The sequence below is a fragment of the Oncorhynchus nerka genome, linkage group LG15 (assembly GCF_034236695.1).
Source record: "Oncorhynchus nerka isolate Pitt River linkage group LG15, Oner_Uvic_2.0, whole genome shotgun sequence".
NCBI lineage: Eukaryota > Metazoa > Chordata > Actinopteri > Salmoniformes > Salmonidae > Oncorhynchus > Oncorhynchus nerka.
Window position 1 is genome coordinate 11,678,289 of NC_088410.1, and position 21,772 is coordinate 11,700,060.

Here is a 21,772-nt window from a genome sequence, read left to right on the forward strand (position 1 = left end):
TAAATGAAGAAGAAAGAACATAAGGATGGATAGATCACCTGGAGAGATTTTATATGGTACCGGTTTAAATTATTATTCAAGCTGTGTTTTGTTGTCAGTTTTAGCTGGGGGGTATTTGACTGACCTTGGTGTGTCCAAACTTGTAATCCTCGTGATTCACATCAATGGACCCAAGCAGCTTCTCAGAAGCCTTCTTGTTGTCCATGAACTGGCCCTCAGGGATGACACTGGCATTCAGTACTTTGTACCTGAATGAGGAGACATTTTTAACATGTCAAGTTGTAATAGGTTGGTTATATTTCGTAAAAGGTAAGCCTATTCTGATGCTGGGAAAACCCTTGGAGCAGATATTTTATGTGGTGTGTGTGTGCTTGTGTGTGTGTGTACCTTTGCTTGAAGTCAGCATAGATGATTCTGCTGGGGAATCCCTTTCTGCAGATCCTGATACCCTCTAGTACACCATTACACCTGAGTTGGTGGATAACCAGGAAGTTCTCCATCAGACCTGGTAAATCAAAACAAGTCTCTTTTAATACTCATAAACAGGTTATAGATTGGAATCGTTAAGGTTACTGATACTGTACTGATAAGATGACATATTTAACTCAATATTTCTTGTACCTGGAGTCTTTGACTCGTTGGGGATCAGGCAGCGCACAAAGTGAGGATGAGTGCTCCTCAAGTTGGTCATCAGCTTATGTAAGTTCTCCTGTAAGGGGGTTACAAACCATGTTCTCATTTATGATAATCAATGCACCTTTTGAAGGACTGAATAAGCACATTGCAAAAGCTCACCCTGAACTGGGAGGACACAGTCTGCATGGAACCACCCTTCTTCTTGCCTCCTTTCTTGGCTTTATCTGTTAAAATGGGGAAAAGTAAAAGATAACTAGAAAAGTACATTTCCTAGAGCTGGTGGAATAAATAGAAAAATAAAAAGTATGTAAGAAATCTAGAGTGGTCTTGTCTTCAGAAAACACACTAATTATAAACCAGAGAATCTCTGGTTAACTTCACACTTATCTAGAGGCAAATGCTGCCAATGAGATTGTGTAGAATAACATCTATTGTATGAGTAAATTAACCAAGTGTATTAGTAAATCAACCAGTGATAAACCCTGAGAAATTGTGGTACATTGAAAGACTTTAAAGAACATTTGGGTCTGAGTTGTAACTAGTATTTAGTTAAATATTGTGACGTGATGCTAGTCTTACCCTCAGGAGGGGAGGGGGATACAGGGCAGCCAGAATTTTGACAGAGGACTTCTGGTACAGCTGACAAACTGAGTCGTTCAGGGGGTCCTTGTTCTTCTCCAGCCACCCAGTGATGTTGTAGTCCACAGTTCCGGCGTAGTGCACCAGGGAGAAGTGGGCCTCTGCCTTGCCTTTGGCAGGCTTGGGCTTCTCAAATGCATTTGTTTTGCCAAGATGCTGGGCGTACAGCTTGTCCTTGAAGGTGGTGTCTGAAGACTTGGGGAACATGCACTCCTCTTCAAGGATGGAGAAGATGCCCAATGGCTTTACGAAAAGAGATTTCAAATTAGTGATATTTACATTTATTTTAGTAAATATGCTATTATAGGATTATAATAACTTAAGGACACATAATAGGAAACATATTGAGTTTCTCAGATAAGTTAGTGGCATATATTAATGGGTGCTAAGGGAAGTGAGGCTTCCCCCAAAAATGGACATAATATAATGTATATTTTTTCTCGTTTAGCAAGAGGCTGAATGTATCTCTCCAGGTAAAGCATCAGAGTGAGCAAAACGGCACCCCTCTGTCTCTGTATGTGTAGCCCTTCTATCTGATGCTGTCTGGTCAAAAAGAGTATGATATTGTATCATTGAATGCAAGAGAAGCCAGTGATCATTTGGCCTCCCTTGATTATTTTTTTTGTGTACAATTACAGCGAATCAGAGTTGAGCTAAACTGAGTGAGCAAATCTGTGAATGGTCCTGGTGCACCAAAAAAACGTGTTAAGTGAAGCCAGTTTGGATTTGGCTTCACACCAAATCAAGCCAAACGTCATTGACAGAAAGAAAAACTTCAATTGTTGCATCTCATTGTGTTGTTTCCTCTGGAGGATATAGCTAGCTAAAATGGGTCCTTTCCTAAATTAGCCATGGGATGGAGATAGGGACTTGTACTCATAATTGTATCCAACAATAAAATGTATTTGCTTTTGTATTTTCACCATGTAGATTTTACTAGCTAACTCACACAAACACATATTTTTTAAGCTTTTAGTTTCTGCAACATGAAAGAGAGGAGGATGGACAGCCATAGGGTGATATTTAGTTTACATTGATTGGACAAAAATTAGCTTTTTTGGACTAAAATCTTTTAATTTTCACTTTCACTTAGACTAAGCATAGGTGATTTTGATGTTGATGTTGAAATGGTGCTGGAATAGTGGAGGGAGGCAACTCCTGTTATCTTTGTAAATTTGTGGTAACTCCCGTGGTTCTAAATCAATAGATGTTTAGTGGTCCGAAAATGGCAGAAAAATGTACTTGACTGACCATGTTGTAGGTCATGTAACTGTTTGTTACATTCATTATGCTTTGTGGACTCCACAAGACAGATCCCGTTTTGTTCAAAGGTGTTGTTGAATTTATTTACTGTGTCTTATTGTCCGCCTTAGGCCTGTATATTTTTTTTTTATTTTACCCTTATTTAACTAGGCAAGTCAGTTAAGAACAAATTCTTATTTTCAATGAAGGCCTAGGAACAGTGGGTTAACTGCCTTGTTCAGGGGCAGAACCAGATTTTTACCTAGTCAGCTCAGGGATTTGATCTTGCAACCTTTCTGTTACTAGTCCAATAACCACTAAACCAACAAAGCATTTAAACTAACAGGTTATAGAGCAAACAACGTAATTAACAACACAGGTTGTTATTATGGATTTTTTTGACTCGATTGGCTTCCCCAGTGATTTTAATACTGTATACGTTGTACCACTGTGATAATATTTCACACAACGCTCCATATGAGCTTTGCTGTTGAGGTCCATTATAATGGTCCATTAAAATCCTCACAGACATCTTACCTTCTCAATAAGCTCAATGCAGGCAGCCAAGTCCATGCCGAAGTCAATGAAGGCCCAGATGATTCCCTCCTTCTTGTACTCCTCTTGCTCCAGGACAAACATGGTGTGGTTGAAAAACTGTTGCAGTTTCTCATTGGTGAAGTTGATGCACAGCTGCTCCATGCTGTTATACTGTTGATGGAATTTTAAAAGGGATCATTTCATCATACAAGACTGTAATCCATCTCAATCACAACTAATTGTCTTGTTCTGGTCTCATACTCACATCAAAGATCTCAAACCCGGCAATGTCAAGCACACCGATATAGAACTGCCTTGGATTCTTGGTGTCCAACATCTCATTGATACGGATGACCATCCACAAGAACATCCTCTCATAGATGGACTTGGCCAGAGCACTGACTGAGTTATTAACCTGCAATGATAATACCTCAAATGAATACATGAGATATTGACCATGTCTAGTGATAAGGTGATACAAGCTTGGGAAAAACAAAAGCAATGCACTCGTCCCCAAAATAATTCCTGTGCTCAGAAAATGGTAGATTTGTTTGGCCGCCTTACCTGAGGCACAGTCTGTCCCTTGGTCACATACTCGTTGCCGACCTTCACTCTGGGGTAGCACAGAGCCTTCAACATCTCAGCTGAGTTCAGGCCCAGCAGGTAGGCGATTTTATCAGCCACTGGAGAGAGAACCAACAACAACAGACTCAGGGACACAAGATCACTTGTTTCTGATTTCACACTGACAAAATAGTTTTGTTAACTTCTTTGTAGGTTAGGTTTTGATTCACCTACATTTTGGAGGTTGGAATTTGTTCCCCAAAAATGATCTCCTGCCTGACTTTCATGTGGCACTGTCTGTCTTAGGTGTTCTATTTCTATGTTGGGGACTGAGAATGGGACTAATGCTCTACATATTGTATATCTATGAGTGGGACTCACCCTCTGTGCCGTCTGGCTCGGCCTGCTCCTCACGCTGCTTCTGCTTGAATTTCAAGTTTCCATGGTGCAATACAGCTCCTGTCAGCTTGTAGATGCCAACCTTCTCTTCATTAGTGAAGCCCAGGATGGTAATGGCATCCTGGCATTAAAGAGGAAGTACAACAGAGATGAACTGAACTGAAGTTTGCTCAGTTACACTACAGTTCTGTGCTGCTCACTGCAGAACAAATGGGATGGATAGATTTGACTGGCTTCTCTGTTCCACATGATTACGCTTGGCAAACACATTAGTAGATGGCAGCACAACATTTGTTTTCCACAGTTCCACAGGGCACTTAGTGGTGCTCTCTTGTGGAAGGCATGAATAGTTCCTTGAGGCACATGCCTAACTAACAACAGCATTTAGAATCAAACAAAAACACATGAACATTCCCAGCTGCCACCAAGTTGGAATTTCACAGTACATTCAGTGTGTATGGTGGTCCTATCCATTCCATATCTAGAGTTTGGTTAACCCTTTGTTTGACTCACATCTGTGGCATCCAACTCTTCATTGTCGTTGATGCTGGCCACAGTGATCTGTCCCTGACTGCACATGGGGAAGTCGTAGGGGTTGGTGGTGATGAGCGCCATTTCTGTGGACAATGGAGAACAGCTTGTCAGTTAAATCTCTTAGAATTCTGCTGCTCTCCTACGGTTTTACATTATCTATCCCTTCTTTACTCAATAGATGGACTCAATGATACATGTAGTATATAATGAATAGCATCAAAAATGAGACGGAGACTTGTGGACTAGTGCATCACAGTGTATTACTTGATAGATTTCCCAAAAAGACCTGACCATGTCACAGATGCCTTGTTACCTTGGATGTAATCATTGTAATAGTATTATTAGTGTGTATTATGAATATTTTTTATGTATTCCATAGATGGGGTGGGAATATTTTCCCATGAACCTCTACTTTGTCGTACCAACTAGCTCAGGTTTGTGGCCTGTCATCATCTGGAAGAAGATGTGGTAGCCTCTCTCATCGGGCAGCTGGAAGGAGACTCTGGACTTCTCCAGCAGGTCTGAGAGCGAGAGAGTGAATGACACAAAGAAAGAGAGAAAAAGGAGAGCGAGATCGAGAGAACAAGAGAGAGAACATGAGATACATTTAAATTAATGATCTTCCCAAAAAATGATGTGTGCATTTAGGAAAGTATTGAGAAACAATCAAAATTAACTCACAGGTTTCAATGTCAGCTTTAGCCAGTTTACCACCTTGGAAGTGAATCCTGATGAATTTACCCTATAGTAGAGCATGGGGGTTAGAAATAGGCCAACAAATTAATCTAACATATTACTTTGATAGACCCCTTTAAACGTTACAGTTTGTTGGACAGATGTTGGATCTTTTGATACAGATATAGGATCTTGATATAGGATCCAGTTTGCTACGGCAGGAAAATAATCCTGCAGCAACAGGAAATGTGAATTATGATTACATTTTAAAGATGGAAATTACAATTTTAGAACCTCGAATACATTACAAGTTTGAATTTTCAGCAACAAATCAGTGATCAAAATAAAATTGTAAATCTGAATAATAGAATGGGGACTACTGAATTACATGTTTCCAATATAAGGAACTTCCACAGTATGCCCTTCATACTTACAAAGCGAGACGAGTTGTCGTTCCTCACTGTCTTGGCATTACCGTAAGACTCCAGCAGAGGGTTAGCTGCAATGATCTGATCCTCAAGAGACCCCTGGTTGAGACAAACATAAGTTGCTCAAAAACTGGTAACATCGTAAAGTTTGTTTTTCTCAATAGCTTGAAACAGGATTCACCACAGGAAAAACAGTTTACACAGTCAACCGAACTGAAATGTGTTAAAAAGGCAAACATAAGAACAACTTACCTGCATTTTGCCAGGTTCTGCTTCCTTCTTGGCCCCAGACACTGCAATGGTGGCAAAGTACTGGATGACACGCTTGGTGTTGACAGTCTTTCCTGCACCGGATTCTCCGCTGGTTTATATGACATAGAAAGAGGGGTTTTAGTTACATGTTTGAGTGTCAGATTGTCTTTCACTAAGAAATAGCATAGAAAAATACACTGTTAACCTGTGTTCTGACATAAGTCTTTAACAAATAATCCTTCTCATCGACTCGTTATTACACATAACCTGATGCTCTAATCCATTCATAATGTCATGTATTTCATCACACCAAGTGACCCAATTTATTACAATAGAAACACTTTCTCAAGTGACATTTTAGTAAACAACTTACGTAATCAGGACGGACTGGTTCTCCTTATCTGGAACCAAAAAACACATTACTTATCATACTCAAGCAACATTCAGGGGACATTATTTCATTCATAGCATCATCACGAATTTCAATTTGGAACATTTTCCATTCAAGGGTAGTGAAATCAGATATTCCCAGCAAACTGTTATTACCTAGACTAGAAAACAGTAGATACCTCTCTGAAGCATATTTTAATTTCCATTGATGCATCCATCCATCTATCCATCATCAAAAAGTAATGGACTTTGAGAGACATACGCACTTAATGGACAGCCATCCAACCAACCAACCATCCATCCATTCTGTCTCTCTACCTCACCTGCTGTCTCGACATCTGAATCCATGAAAAGCCAACTGACATTTACTCCTGAGGTGCTGACCTGTTGCACCCTCTACAGCCACTGTGATAATTATTTGACCCTGCTGGTCATCTACGAATGTTTGAACATCTTGTAGAATGATCTGGCCTTAATGGCCATATACTCTTATAATCTCCACCCGGCACAGCCAGAAGAGGACTGGCCACCCCTCAGAGCCTGGTTCCCTCTAGCTTTTCCTTCTACATCTGCATTGCTTGCTGTTTGGGGTTTTAGGTCTGCGTTTCTGTATAAGCACTTTCTGATATCTGCTTAAAAAGGGATTTATAAATAAATGTGATTGATTGATCCAACCATCCATCCATGAGTTTTGGTTTCTTACATAGATATCATACCAATCATCATGAACTGGAAGGCGTTGTCAGAGACGGAGAAGATATGGGGTGGAGCCTCCATCCTCTTCTTCCCTCTGTAGGCGTTGACAACCTCTTTGTTCACACAGGGAGCCACTTGTAGGGGTTCACCGTGGCACAGAAGAGCCCAGAGTAGGTCTGGATGAAAGCATAATTAAATGAGGGGATTACTAAAGTCAGATGTACTTTTACCTGGAATTATGTGAGGATGTGGGTGTACTTTGGTTTACTGATGTGGGTCTACTGTATTGATATGTTTTGGTTTCTACCTTCCTTATGTGTAGTACTGTATGTGTGTGTTTATTATCTTCATGTGTGTGTAGTACTGTATGTGTGTATTTATTATGTTCATGTATGTGTGTATTTATTATGTTCATGTATGTGGTTGTATTTATGTGCAGGTTTCTTACATAGATCATCCATGCTGCATAACGCTCTTTGAGGTTATACAACACAGAGGCTTCATTCAGGTAGGTCATCATGGCCATGTCCTCAATCTTGTTTTACTTGGGGGTTCATTTTATAGATGTTGCATTTTGAACTTTTTCCTTCCTGAAACAGTCAGAAATCTAGATTACAACACAGATCAAACTGGACATGACTGAATGCTTTTAAAAGTTTAGTCTTTAAAAAATTGTATATCCACATTTAATCCAACTACTTTGTTATCACCCACTGACACATATCTGGTGATTCTTGACTTGTAAATATCAAACCTTCCATGACAATTTTATATAGCAGCTAAACATGATGTGTTTGAAGGTTATATTCTGCTTACAAAAACAAATACATGTTTAATCTATCTGTTATTACTGATTTTTTTAAATGCTTCATAATATATATTTTGTTAAAGATTTTTTATTGAAATGTTTTTGATCATTTTGATGATTTTTCATGAAACAGAGTAATTACACAAACTTGAACTTGACTACTTTTCAGATCAGACTTACATCCTTAGTGCCGTCAGGTTTCGTGACTGTTACAGTACACTTCCCGTCGGCCCTGGCAGTGACCAGACCCTTAAGGTACAGCTCCGCCTTGTCTGTCACATAGCAGGAGTTCTTTGAATCAAAGGGTGCGGTTTGTGCCTCAATCCTTTCCCTCTCAGGCTTACGGAGGTATATGGCAGCCTTGCCGTAGATTTGCATCTCAGCGTCCGTACTCATGGTGACGGATAACTAGGAAAGAGATAAAACAAGAAACATGATTCACTCTGTGGTGCTTCCTCCCCAGTCAACAGAGTTAGGTGAGTGGTATCTCTCTCAGAATATTTTCATCACGTTTTAAGTGAAGAGTCAAACCATGTCTCACCTTCTTTTTCCCCTCCTACAGATGAATGTGTACTTCTTAGAGGACCCTGTGAAACATAAGGTGTTGTGAAAAAGCACAAGTCTAAAGCAGTGGAGGCTGCTGATGGGGAAGAGCTCATAGTAATGACTGGAGTTTAGCAAATTGAATGTTGTGAAAAAGCACCAGTCTAAATCCTTATCATTTTAACCCCTGAATGTCTAAAACACATTTAACTAAATAATTAAAGCCATGTAAATTTAAACTACAGGTGCAACTGCTAACTTTCATTTTCCTAATGGCATCTCACTTTACTACTGAAATAATTACCCCTGATAACCCAGATTTGCATTCTAGACTACTCATTTAATTTACAAACAGGTAGAAGCACCACTTTAGTCCATAAAAGGAAGTTACAGATTTTAAGTAATGCACATTTAAAGAAAACCAATGGCACTTGATTGCATAATGTAAAATCTTACAAGAGACATGCAGCACTCAATTCAAACAGTGCAGTTAGCTACTGCCTCAGATGCTGAGTACAAAGATGAGACAAATAAACAAATCTAAGGAGGTGGAGAGGTCTTACCACAGAGGAAGAAGGTATCTGACTTATGGATGCTGGGGCCTCAGCCTCCTTATATCTGGTTGGAAGTGCCAACCAGGCAAAAGTTAATTATGGACCACTCTGGGAAAGGACATGAATTGGATGAGAGACCTCTGTGTGTCTGTGTCTCACTAGCACCTCCCACTTCCAGGAGCACCACACTCCCATGACATGACTTTTTAATGTCATATTTGTCTCTGAATTGAATTTCACTGATTTTACGTAAATTAGAGATGTCATTACTAATAATTATGACAATATCTAAAGTTTAATTAATCCCAATGTTACTTCTACTGAACCTCATATACTGTAATGGAGTGAGTCCATGTTGCCCCACTAGAACTAAAATAGTTTTCATTAAATCTAATCTGACCTGATTTAGTTCCATTTTAGTGGCATTAATCCTCATCAACAACTTTATATATATGTTCACCTGTTATTTATATTGTTTAGCTTGTAAACACATCTGAACTGTCTCCTCACCTCATGCTTGTGACGGAGTTGGCCTTTACCTCGTGCTTTGCTTAATTTGATTTATCACCCCTGTGTAACCACATTAAATTAATATTTGAAAGCTTGAACGGACACATTTAGGCTTTAAATAACAGCTTATAAAACCGTTAAATCTAATGTGTTATTTATCTACAGTATGATCTATTAAAAAGATTCTCGAGACGCTTTTATTTGGCTCACATTTCAGTTGGCTAAAACGGTCCAGTAGGATTCTTATGACACATATCACCAGTACAGTATTTCAATCATCTTATCCACTCATATTGCTGACAGCGATATAACTGCCTCAAACGTTTATTACACTCTGAAGTTATGAAACACCAAGGCAAAAATTACAGATAGTAGCCTGGACGCAAAATAGGCTTCAGTTGATTGAACATTACATTTATTTCAATGTGATTGAAAAGCCTATCATTTTAGCCTATCATTTTATCCTTCACTTGTTTATAACAATTGAAAATTCCTTGGCAACTTTGTATTTGTAGTGAACTTTGTTCTGAAGTTATCGGCAGTAACAGTCAGACAGATAACCCAAACTCCTTGATTCTATGTTTAGCGGAGATCTGTGAATAACGATGCACTTTGGCTGCTCTACGAGTGGTCACTCGTAGATGTGAAAAGGTTTTTTAAGAGACACGTTACTAACAAAGGCTCTGGGAAACACCCTGACTACTAAAGAGACATCGTAAGAAGGTTGTAAAGATTATCTTAATGCTACGAAAGACATCGTAAGAAAGTTGTAAAGATTATCTTAATGCTACGAAAGCTCAGAGAATTCACACATTTGAACCGTAAAAATATTACACAGCGCCATTTAGATTGGGAATAATTTGCACTCTGACAACCAACCCGTGAGACAACCAGCCCCAGTCTCCCCTACAAGAAGCCCCAAAGGGGGGGAGCAACTGGATACACTAGTTGAGCAGGGAGCGGACCATCTTGGCCTTTTCATTTCTTGGACTGTGCTCGTCTTCACAGCAGCCAAGGTTTATTGTTTGATATATCTGCCAACGCAGCCTAATTCTGGCACTGATGCCACTGTTATTAGACAAGGTATTTTATTGCCATGTTTGTGGTTTGAGAGAACATTAGCACCATGCAGACTAAACGTTTATGACATGAAGTTATTTTAATATGCAAAGATCTTGCATGATATATGACCTGTCGTGTACACCCGGCATGAGCTCCAAACTTGCTCTGGGCAGAAGTTACCTTCAGGGAAATAAAACAAATTTGAACTTTGATTGAAAGTGTCAGTGATAGACATTTGGGTGACATTAAACCTGACATTAGACATTTAACCTTTTTGGAATTTGGTTATGTTTTAAGATGTTTGAAAGCATAATGATCACACATTGGAAATTCAACTATCTTTTGGCAGTCTTTTTGAGTGGGTGAATATAGGTTGTAATCTCATTGATTAACATCTCAACCAAATTTTACCCAATTATCCACGTTTAAATGATGTGGTTTGCCCAGTGGGATGACACTTCACAATTGATTGATTTAGCTGAACCCGCTGAGTTCGTGCTTTGGGAGGAACAAGAGCCTGCAAACCATGTGGATGGGCTGTCCAGAACAAGAGCCTGCAAACCATGTGGATGGGCTGTCCAGAACAAGAGCCTGCAAACCATGTGGATGGGCTGTCCAGAACAAGAGTTGCAGGCCTCTGGTATTAACTGCCAGATGTCATTAAGCAGTTGAGTGAACTGTCATTATAAAACTGTTTGTACATATTGGCCCATGGGGGAATCAAATAGTTACTGTTGATCCAATACATTTTAAGGGTGCTTTAAATGATCAGTCTGTGCTTGCAAAGTAGTTTTATCACTACAGACAGGAGCTTGGCTGAGACACCCCAGAGCCTTGGCTCAATCAGCATTTCTTTTACATGAATCAATCCATTAAAATGTCACAGACAGTAAAAATCTAAATCTGGACATGAAAGGTCAGATGCTTGTGGCATGATCCACAAAACCACCAGTCTTGGCTCGGTTAATTGAGATCTTATTTTCCAGGTCACATATCTCACTGTAAATCTATTACGGTGTCAGCAATGTGAGGACCTCATGGTTGACTAATAAGGTCAAAATAATGTGCTGGCCTGTATCAGATCTCTCTGTGGTCAGTAAAGGTATGGGTCTTCACCTTTCAGCATGCAGTGTGAAATCAATGGAGGGATAAATGTAATACATCTAATGCATTTACATGAAGAAACACTTGGATCAAATGGGGAGCTGTTGGGTTTTTCAGCAAGTTGTACAAATCTTTAGTGTTATTTTATACCCCTCTCATTGACCTCCAACCATGGCCATATGAAACTTTGTCAGAAATACATGCAGCCTGAAGTCAATTGGGATTGCTTTATGACCCTCTGAGATTACTTCATGATATCTGCTGACTTGAAACTAACATATAACAGTGATGGCAGAGTAATTGGAATTACCAAAGCAACAGATCATTTAAATCCCAATATGGCCATGTTCAGAAACGGGTGTATCAGAAATACATCCAGCTTCCACAGCTATCTCAGGTAATTTGGCATTGGTTTATTGGCAGATCTGCCATGTGAGCTGTGCACCAGAGGATTCAACCATATATGAAACAGACTTATATCTGATATGGCCATTAAACGGACCAGTCAAATACCTGCTTCTTTTGGACAGCTTTATTTTTAGACTTTCAAATGTAAAAACAACAGAGATTGCAGGAAGAACAGTCAATAAAACTATAAGTAAAGTCCATAACCTCAATAAAACTGGGAATCCAGCACCCTCCCTTGGCTGCTGGAACACAAGTCTCTGGAGAGCAGGGGACTCGTTTTGCCAAGCCTTCAGAAGAGTCAGGACAAGTGACAGCCCAATCCACTAGGTGACCCCACCAAGGATCACTGTTTAGAAGTTAAACCCTTCACATCCAGTTGCACAATTGGAAGAATGATTTAAATAATGGGGAAATGGGAAGTGTTCATGTCTGCTTGTGAATGAGTTGAATAGAAGGTGTTGAATAGAAGGTGTTGAATAGAAGGAGTTGAATCTAGTTGAATAGAAGGTGCTGAATGAGTTGAATAGAAGGAGTTGACATGAATAGAAGGAGTTGAATAGAAGGTGTTGAATAGATGGTGTTGGAATGTTTAACTGATATCCTTGACATCTATAGCTGTTATATCATTTGATAGGAGCCTCTGCTTTTTAGTCCTGCAATTTATGAACCAAAAAGTCATAACATGTCAAACAGTCATAATAACAGTCAACTTTAGTATCGCAATTATATAAATAATGTTGTACTCAACTTGTTGGATCAGAATCAGGGTTGTGTTCATTAGGTACAGTGTAGCAAAACATTAAGTTGGTGAGCCACTGGCTTCTTAAAAGGCATTATTCAATGCCACGGTGAGCCCGTAACAAAAAGGAGACAACTGTTTAAAGAATAACAAAATATATTTATTACCTGAAGTAAAGTTAAATTAAAATGTTGTGTGTTTAGTCAGTAGTGTAAGTGGTCGCGGGTATACATGTGATAATGAGGGTGTTGAAAGGTGCCATAGCAAACAAACAAATAGCTGACAAAAAAAAAAATGACACAACCAAAATCTGTGTGTCTGAAGACCATGGAGAGAGCTTTTTCTCCTCAATGAATGAAGAAGAGGTGCATTTATCCATAATAACAGTCAACTCAGTGTGTCCCATTTCACTGATGACATCAGAATCACATCCTATTAAGGAAAACAAAACTAATTCGGTTCAGACAGAGTGGGAATGTCAATGTACAAATAAAAATCTTTATACCATCACATCTAAGCTAATATGTCAACAATTTCAATGAAACTCAGCAAATTAACTTGTATGGAGGTGCACAACACACTCACCTCCTCTCGTCATGTTCTGTTCAGCCGTTAACGAGAACCACATACCTGATTTATAAACAGGGTCGTTAAAGGTCACAAATGTTCCAACTTAAATGGTTTATTTCTCAGTTGTGCTTTAAGATATAAATGTCAAATATATGTCAACAATCCTTCCTCCAAAGGACCCGTCTATGGATTAAATGTGAAAATTGTTCTAGTTTATACTAATGTGGCAAACAGACTGATTTTCTAGCTAACCTTCCTTTCTCCAGTAATTAATGTTTCCTCTTTCAGAACCTATTCATAATCCACTTCATTTTTACATGTTGAACACTAAATATGTTTAAAATCACATTGAGGTGACATTAGTGTGGAACCAATGTGTCTAATCAACTTCCCCTCGCACTCCATGGTCCTGGACCTTTCTCTTTGGTTTGGACTAGATGGTATACAGCTCTATGTCAGAATTGAATTTTTAGACTTTACACAGCAGGTTGGGAGAATTAGGTTAAGGTTAGGAAAAGGGTTAGGGTTAGCTAAAATGCAAAATGTTTAAACTTAAAGCTGTATCCCATCTAGCTTGCAACTAATGTAATCTGACAGAGTGGGTAACTGCTCACTGCTCCAAAACCTGCCTTCTGACACCATGTATCTAGTCTGTGTTGGCTGACTGTTGGGCCTTCATTCCAACCTCTCCCGCCACTGTGGATTCTATTTATAGCCTTCTCATAAAACTGTGAAGCCCCAGTTATGTGTTTGATAGACCTATGCTGACAAAGATATCTAACTCATTGCAATTTGAACCCTCTGGTAAATGTGGATAAGTGTAACATTACCGAATACATGAAATGCTTTTTTCCTAAACGGGTATGGACTTACTGCTTGTCTAATAATATATTATTGAATTATTGCAAGCACCACGACCCAACAACCAAGCCACCCTCTGTGAGAAATTCCTGCTGCAGCCACTGCGTCACATGCTCTCTGCTCCTTTTAATACACCAATGGTTCGCATAATGGGTTGTTTACATAGCTAGCTAGTCTGGTGGTGCCTGCAGAGTGTTAGCAAAGATACTTACGTTGCCCTATTCATATGGGGGAAATGGTGTAGTCGACACGGATGTATTAAATTTAAACAATGAATAATGTTATGCATAGAATAAAATATACATTTTCTTTTTGAATTGCATGCTGGTGCAAGTTCCTGAAATATGTGGGATGAGTTGGACCGCACAGTGAAGGAAAAGCAGTAATTTTTCTAGACTATTGGAAAAGCATACATTGGGTATTTCATTATTTTCAAGTGTTTTTTGTTGCGGGTGTGTACGGGAGGCGTGCAGGGGAGCAGAGTGTGGTAACAGGCACACTTTTTATTCCGGTCCAAAACTAAAGCACATAAGTACATAAACGTGCCCAAAACACGGAACATGAACAAAAGTCTGGAGGGCAAGGCGCAGGGTGATCCGGCCGGCGACGGTGAAACTCCCACAGCAGTTTGGGGTCCAACACATCCGCAACCGGGACCCAGCACCTCTCCTCCGGACCATACCCCTCCCACTCCACAAGGTACTACTGAAGGTCCCCTGACCGATGCCTCGAATCTAGGATGGAACGAACGGAGTACGCCGGGGCCCCCTCGATGTCCAGAGGGGGAGGAGGAACCTCCCGCACCTCAGTTTCCTGGAGCGGACCAGCCATCACCGGCCTGAGGAGAGACACATGGAACGAGGGGTTAATACGGTAATCAGAGGGAAGCTGTAATCTGTAACACACCTCGTTCACCCTCCTCAGGACTTTGAATGACCCCACAAACCGCGGACCCAGCTTCAGGCAGGGCAGGCAGAGTTGCCGGTTTCGGGTCGAGAGCCAGACCCAGTCCCCCGGTGCGATCACCGAGGTCTCACTGCGGTGACGGTCCACGCTGGTCTTTTGGCTAAGCGCGGCTTGCTGACGGTGAACATGGGCGGCCTCCCATGTCTTCTCCACGCGCCTGAACCAGTCGTCCATCGCAGGAGCCTCGGTCTGACCCTGATGCCACGTCGCCAGAACCGGCTGGTACCCCAATACGCTCTGAAAGGGGGAGAGCTTAGTGGAGGAGTGGCGAAGTGAGTTCTGTGCCATCTCGGCCCAGGGCACGAACGCCGCCCACTCTCCCGGCCGGTCTTGGCAATAGAACTGCAGAAACCTACCCACATCCTGGTTGACTCTCTCTACCTGCCCGTTACTCTTGGGGTGAAAACCTGAGGTGAGGCTGACCAAAACCCCCCAGACGTTCCATGAACGCCTTCCATACTCACGACGTGAACTGGGGACCTCGATCAGACACTATATCCTCAGGCACCCCGTAGTACCGGAGGACGTGAGTAAACAGGGCTTCCGCAGTCTGTAGGGCCGTAGGAAGACCGGGCAGAGGGCGGAGACGACAGGACTTAGAGAAGCTATCCACAACGACCAGGATCGTGCGTCTGCCTTCATATTCTGGGAACCTGGTCTGTAGGACACAAAATAGCTAAAGAACATGGCCCACCTTGCCGAGACAAGGATTCAGTCTCCTGCTGCCCGGATGTACTCCAGGTTGCGGTGGTCAGGCCAGATGAGGAAAGGGTGTTTAGCCCCCTCAAGGCAATGTCTCCACGCCTTCAACGCTTTAACCACAGCCAACAGCTCCCGGTCCCCCACATCATAGTTAAGCTCCGCCGGGCTAAGCTTCTTCGAGAAGAAAGCACAGGTTGGAGTTTCGGTGGCGTACCCGAGCGCTATGAGAGCACGGCTCCTATCCCAGCCTCGGCTGCTTCCACCTCCACTATGAACGCTAAAGAGGGATGCGGAATAGCTAGCCCGGGAGCCGAAGTAAACAGAGCTCTTAGCTGCCCACAAACCTTGTCCGCCTCAGCCGACCACTGCAACCATACGGGACCCCCCTTCAGCAGTGAAGTAATGGGAGCAGCCACCTGGCCAAAACCCTGGATAAATCTCTGGTAGTAATTGGCAAACCCTAAAAATCGCTGCACCTCCTTTACCGTGGTGGGAGTCGGCCAATTACGCACAGCTGCAATGCGGTCACTCTCCATCTCCACCCCTGATGTGGAAATGCGATACCCTAGGAAGGAGACGACCTGCTGAAAGAACAGGCATTTCTTTGTGTCCTGTGTGATCTTAGGTATGCCCCCTCTAATTCTCCTCTCACTCTCTCCCCTCCTGGAGGACCTGAGCCCTAGGACCATGCCTCAGGACTACGGCAGTCCCTGTTCCCAGTCCACCTGATCGTGCTGCTGATCCAGTTTCTACTGTTCTGCCTGCTATGGAACGCTGACCGGTTCACTGTATGTGTTACCTTGTCCGGGGCCTGCTGTTTCCTCCCTCTCTCTCTCGCCCCCTTCTCCCTCTCTACCTACCGCACCTGCTGTTTTGACCTCTGAATTCTCGGCTATAAAAACCCAGCTACATATTCGTCGCCAAACCCACTGGCTCCAGGTCATCTATAAGTCTTTGCTAGGTAAAGCTCCACCTTATCACAGCTCACTGGTCACCATAGCAACACCCACCCGTAGCACACGCTCCAGCAGGTATATTTCACTGGTCATCCGCAAAGACAAAACCACTTGTGGCCGCCTTTCCTTCCAGTTCTCTGCTGCCAATGACTGGAACGAATTGCAAAAAGCACTGAAGTTGGAGACTTATATCTCCCTCACTAATTTTAAGCATCAGCTGTCAGAGCAGCTTACCGATCGCTGCTGCTGTACACAGCCCATCTGTAAATAGCCCATCCAACCAACTACCTACCTCATCCCCATATTTGTTTTTGTTTTTTTCTGCTCTTTTGCACACCAGTATTTCTACTTGCACATCCTCATCTGCACATATATCACTCTAGTGTAAATTGCTAAATTGTAATTAGTTAGCCACTATTGGCCTATTTATTGCCTTACCTCCATTTACACACACTGTATACAGATTTTTCTACTGTGTTATTGACTGTACTTTTGTTCATCCAATTCCTGACATTTAATCAGAGTAAAAATTCCCTGTCTTAGGTCAGTTAGGATCACCACTTTATTTTAAGAATGTAAAATGTCAGAATAATAGTAGAGAAAATTATTTCTTTCAGCTTTGATTTCTTTCATCACATTGCCAGTTGGTCAGAAGTTTACATACACTCATTTAGTATTTGGTAGCATTGCCTTTAAATTGTTTAACTTCTGTCAAACTTTTCGGTTAGCCTTCCACAAGCTTCCCACAATAAGTTGGGTGAATTTTGGCCCATTCCTCCTGACAGAGCTGGTGTTACTGAGTCAGATCTGTAGGCCTCCTTGCTTACACACGCTTTTTCAGTTCTGCCCTCACATTCTCTATAGGATTGAGGTCAGGGCTTTTTGATGGCCACTTTGTTTTCCTTAAGCCATTTTGCCACAACTTTGGAAGTATACTTGGGGTCATTGTCCATTTGGAAGACTCATTTGCGACTTCCTGACTGATGTCTTGAGATGTTGCTTCAATATATCCACATAATTTTCCATCCTCATGATTTAATCTATTTTGTGAAGTGCACCAGTCCCTTCTGCAGCAAAGCACCCCCACAACATGATGCTGCCACCCCAGTGCTTCACGGTTGGGATGGTGTTCTTCGGGTTGCAAGCTCCCCTTTTAAACTCCAAACATAACGATGGTCATTGTGGCCAAACAGTTCCATTTTTGTTTCATCAGACCAGAGGACATTTCTCGAAAAAGTACAATCTTTGTCCCCATGTGCAGTTGCAAACCGTAGACTGGCTTTTTTTAAGGCTGTTTTGGAGCAGTGGCTTCTTCCTTGCTGAGCGGCCTTTCAGGTTATGTTTATGTAGGACTAGTTTTACTGTGGAGATACTTTTGTACCTGTTTCCTCCAGCATCTTCACAAGGTCCTTTGCTGTCGTTCTGGGATTGATTTGCACTTTCCAAAATCTGTTCATCTCTAGGAGACAGAACGCGTCTCCTTCCTGAGCGGTATGACGGCTGCATGGTCTCAAGGTGTTCATTCCTGCGTACTATTGTTTGTACAGATGAATGTGGTACCTTCAGGTGTTTGGAAATTGCTCCCAAGTATGAACCAGACTCATGCAGGTCTACAATTGTTTTTATGAGATCTTGGCTGATTTTCCCATGATGTCAAGCAAAGAGGCACTGAGTTTGAAGGTAGGCCTTGAAATACATCCACAGGGACATCTCCAATGGACTCAAATGATGTCAATTAGCCTATCAGAAGCTTCCAAAGCCATGACATAATTTTGGCATTGGATACAAAACAAACACGGGCATAATATAAAGGAGAATGTCCCATTTAATTATATGCATTCATATCAAACAGATAATACAGGGCATTCAGAAAGTATTCAGACCCCTTTTTCACATTTTGTAACATTACAGCCTTATTACAAATGTATTAAATCGTTTTTTTCTTCATCAATCTACACACAATACCCCATAATGACAAAGCAAAAACAGGATTTTAGAAAAGTTTTTCACATTTAAAAAAACATCATCTGAAATATCACATTTACATAAGTATTCAGACCCTTTACTCAGTACTTTGTTGAAGCACCTTTGGCAGCGATTACAGCCTTGAGTCTTCTTGGGTATGACGCTACAAGCTTGGTACCCCTGTATCTGTGGAGTTTCTCACATTCTTCTCTGAAGATCCTCTCAAGCTCTGTCAGGTTTTTTGGGAACGTTGCTGCACAGCTATTTTCACGTCTCTCCAGAGATGTTTGATCGTGTTCAAGTCCTATGGCTCTGGCTGGGCCACTCAAAGACATTCAGAGACTTGTCCCGAAGCCACTCCTGCATTGTCTTGGCTGTGTGCTTAGGGTCATTGTCCTGTTGGAAGGTGAACCTTCACCCCAGTCTGAGGTCCTGAGTGCTCTGGAGCAGGTTTTCATCGAGAATCTCTCTGTACTTTGCTACGTTCATTTTCCCTCAATCCTGACTAGTCTCCCAGTCTCTGCCACTGAGAAACATCCCCACAGCATGATGCTGCCACCACCATGCTTCACCATAGAAATGGTATTGGCCAGGTGATGAGCGCTGCCTGGTTTTCTCCAGAAGTGACGGTTGGCATTCAGGCCAGAGAATCTTGTTTTTCATGACCTGAGAGTCCTTTAGTTGCCTTTTGGCAAACTCCAAGTGGATTGTCATGTGCCTTTTACTGAGGAGTGGCTTCTGACTGGCCACTCTACCATAAAGGTCTGATTGGTGGAGTGCTGCAGAGATGGTTGTCCTTCTAGAAGGTTCTCCCATCAGAGGAACACAGAGAAACTCTGGAGGGAGGAGAAATGATCCTCACTGCACATTTCAGTGTTGGTTCAAGTCGCTGAGAACCACACCTACCTTTGGTAATTTACAATGCTTTAGTAAACAGTTTTGCATATTCATAGGCTTGATCAAGTTGTCACTGATTTACTTTAAATGGAGAATTTCATTATTTATATGCAATGTTGAAACCGAGGGGAGGGGAAAGTGACAAGAAGAAACATTAGGTAAACATACACTGCATGCATGTATTGACTGATCATGTAAGAATGCACAAATAACCTGGCTGGCTAGTAAGCCGAGATTAAACACAACACAACTAGCTGCATTTCCTATGTTTTCAAATCAGATGTTAAAATGTCTTACCTCCAAACCAATCGGGCACGACTATTTTGTCCTGCTACGCCAATGTCATTGGGTGAAATGAATGCATCAGTTACCATTTGTCCCTGAAAACACATTGAAATTAGCTGGCTAGCAAGTTCACCAATTCATGATTAAAAAAACTGTTGACATTGCTGATTTTATGTTTAGATCATTTAGTTGTTCATTCCTAAACAGCTGATAACTAGGACGAGAACGTCTGCTCGCATCTGACGAGCTAACTTTGCTTGGCTAGCGGAATGATACAGAGCAGTGACTTAACATTTGAATTCAATATGAAAGTAATTTGCTGAACATAATTTGGTGAATAAATAAACATAATACTTACAAAGTTATTCATTATTCCTCAGGAATATTTTTTCCCAAAAATGTCTTCAGTCTGCCATTGGTACAGACATTTTGGGAATTTTCGCTGTGTCGCAAGGTGTCATGGGCTTCCCCATCAAAGGGAACGGAAAAGTATGCTGCTGTGACCGAAGTGAAATGGCTAGCTAGTTAACGGTGGTGCGCGCTAATAGCTTTTCGATCTGTGACGTCACTCGCTCTGAGACCTTGAAGTAGTGGTTCAAGGGCCACGGCTTTTGTGGAGTGATGGGTAACGATGCTTTGTGGGTGTCAGTTGTTGATGTGTGCAGAGGGTCCCTGGTTCAAGCCCAGGTTGGGGCGAATAGAGGGACGGAAGCTATACTGTTACACTGCCATGCGTGCTTTGTTTTCCAGCTCTCCCAAGTATGCTTAAAGAACTTCCGGTAAGCTTAGTACATACTTGCCTTTTCGCGTTCCTATGTTTGGAATAGCACTTGAAAAGTGACAGTTGACTTCTGTACCCCCTTTGTATGCATTTTAGAACACAGCGCTCCCACAGGTGGTGAGGTTAGGCAACAACACATTCGCCACACTGACCCTCAACACGTGGGCCCCTCAGGGGTACGTCCTTAGTCCCGTCCTGTACTCCCTGTTCACCCACAACTGCTTGGCTGTGCACGACTCCAACACCCTCATTAAGCTTGACCACAACACGACAGTGTTAGGCCTGATCACCGATGACAGTCAGATAGCCTACAAGGAGAAGGTCAGAGACCTGGCAGTGTGGTGCCAGGACAACAACCTCTCCCTTAACATCAAGGAGTTGATCGCGGACTACAGGAAACGGGGGGCCAAGCACGCCCCCATTCAAATCAACGTGGCTGTAATGGAGTGGGTCGAGAGAGCCACGTTCCTCGGTGTCCATATGACTAAGGACCTATCATTGTTCGAACACACCAACACAGGAGGCTGAAAAGATTTGGCATGGGCCCTCAGATCCTCCAGAAACCCAGCCTAAACCCCCAAACAGCAAGCAATGCAAAAGTAGAAGCATGGTGTCAAGGACAAACTCCCTTGACAGGCAGGAACCTAGAAAGAAACCTAGAGAGGAACCAGGCTCTGAGGGGGACCATTCCTCTTCTGGCTGTGCCTGCTGGAGATAGCACATGGCCATTAATGCCACATTACTCTTCAAGATGTTCAAACGTTCGTAGATGACCAGCAGGGTCAAATAATAATCACAGTTGTTGTAGAGGGTGCAACAGGTCAGAACCTCAGGAGTAAATACCAGTTGGCTTTTCATAGCCGAGCATTCAGAGGTCGAGACAGCAGCTAAAGTAGAGAGAGAGAGACAGGGAGAGTTGAACAGAGCAGGTCCGGGACATTCTGGTTGGAGCCAGTTCTGTTCTGTGAAGGGAGTAGTACACAGCGTTGTACGAGATCTTCATTTTCTTGGCAATTTCTTGCATGGAATAGCCTTTCTTCTTCAAAGCAGCCACCCTTTGCCTTGATGA

At 42.0% G+C, this 21,772-nt stretch overlaps 1 pseudogene; it reads right to left on the minus strand.

The window, feature by feature from the left end:
- Positions 1–85: 85 nt before the first annotated feature.
- On the minus strand, positions 86–8,956 carry LOC135560008 (myosin heavy chain, fast skeletal muscle-like; annotated as a pseudogene).
- Positions 8,957–21,772: the final 12,816 nt, after the last annotated feature.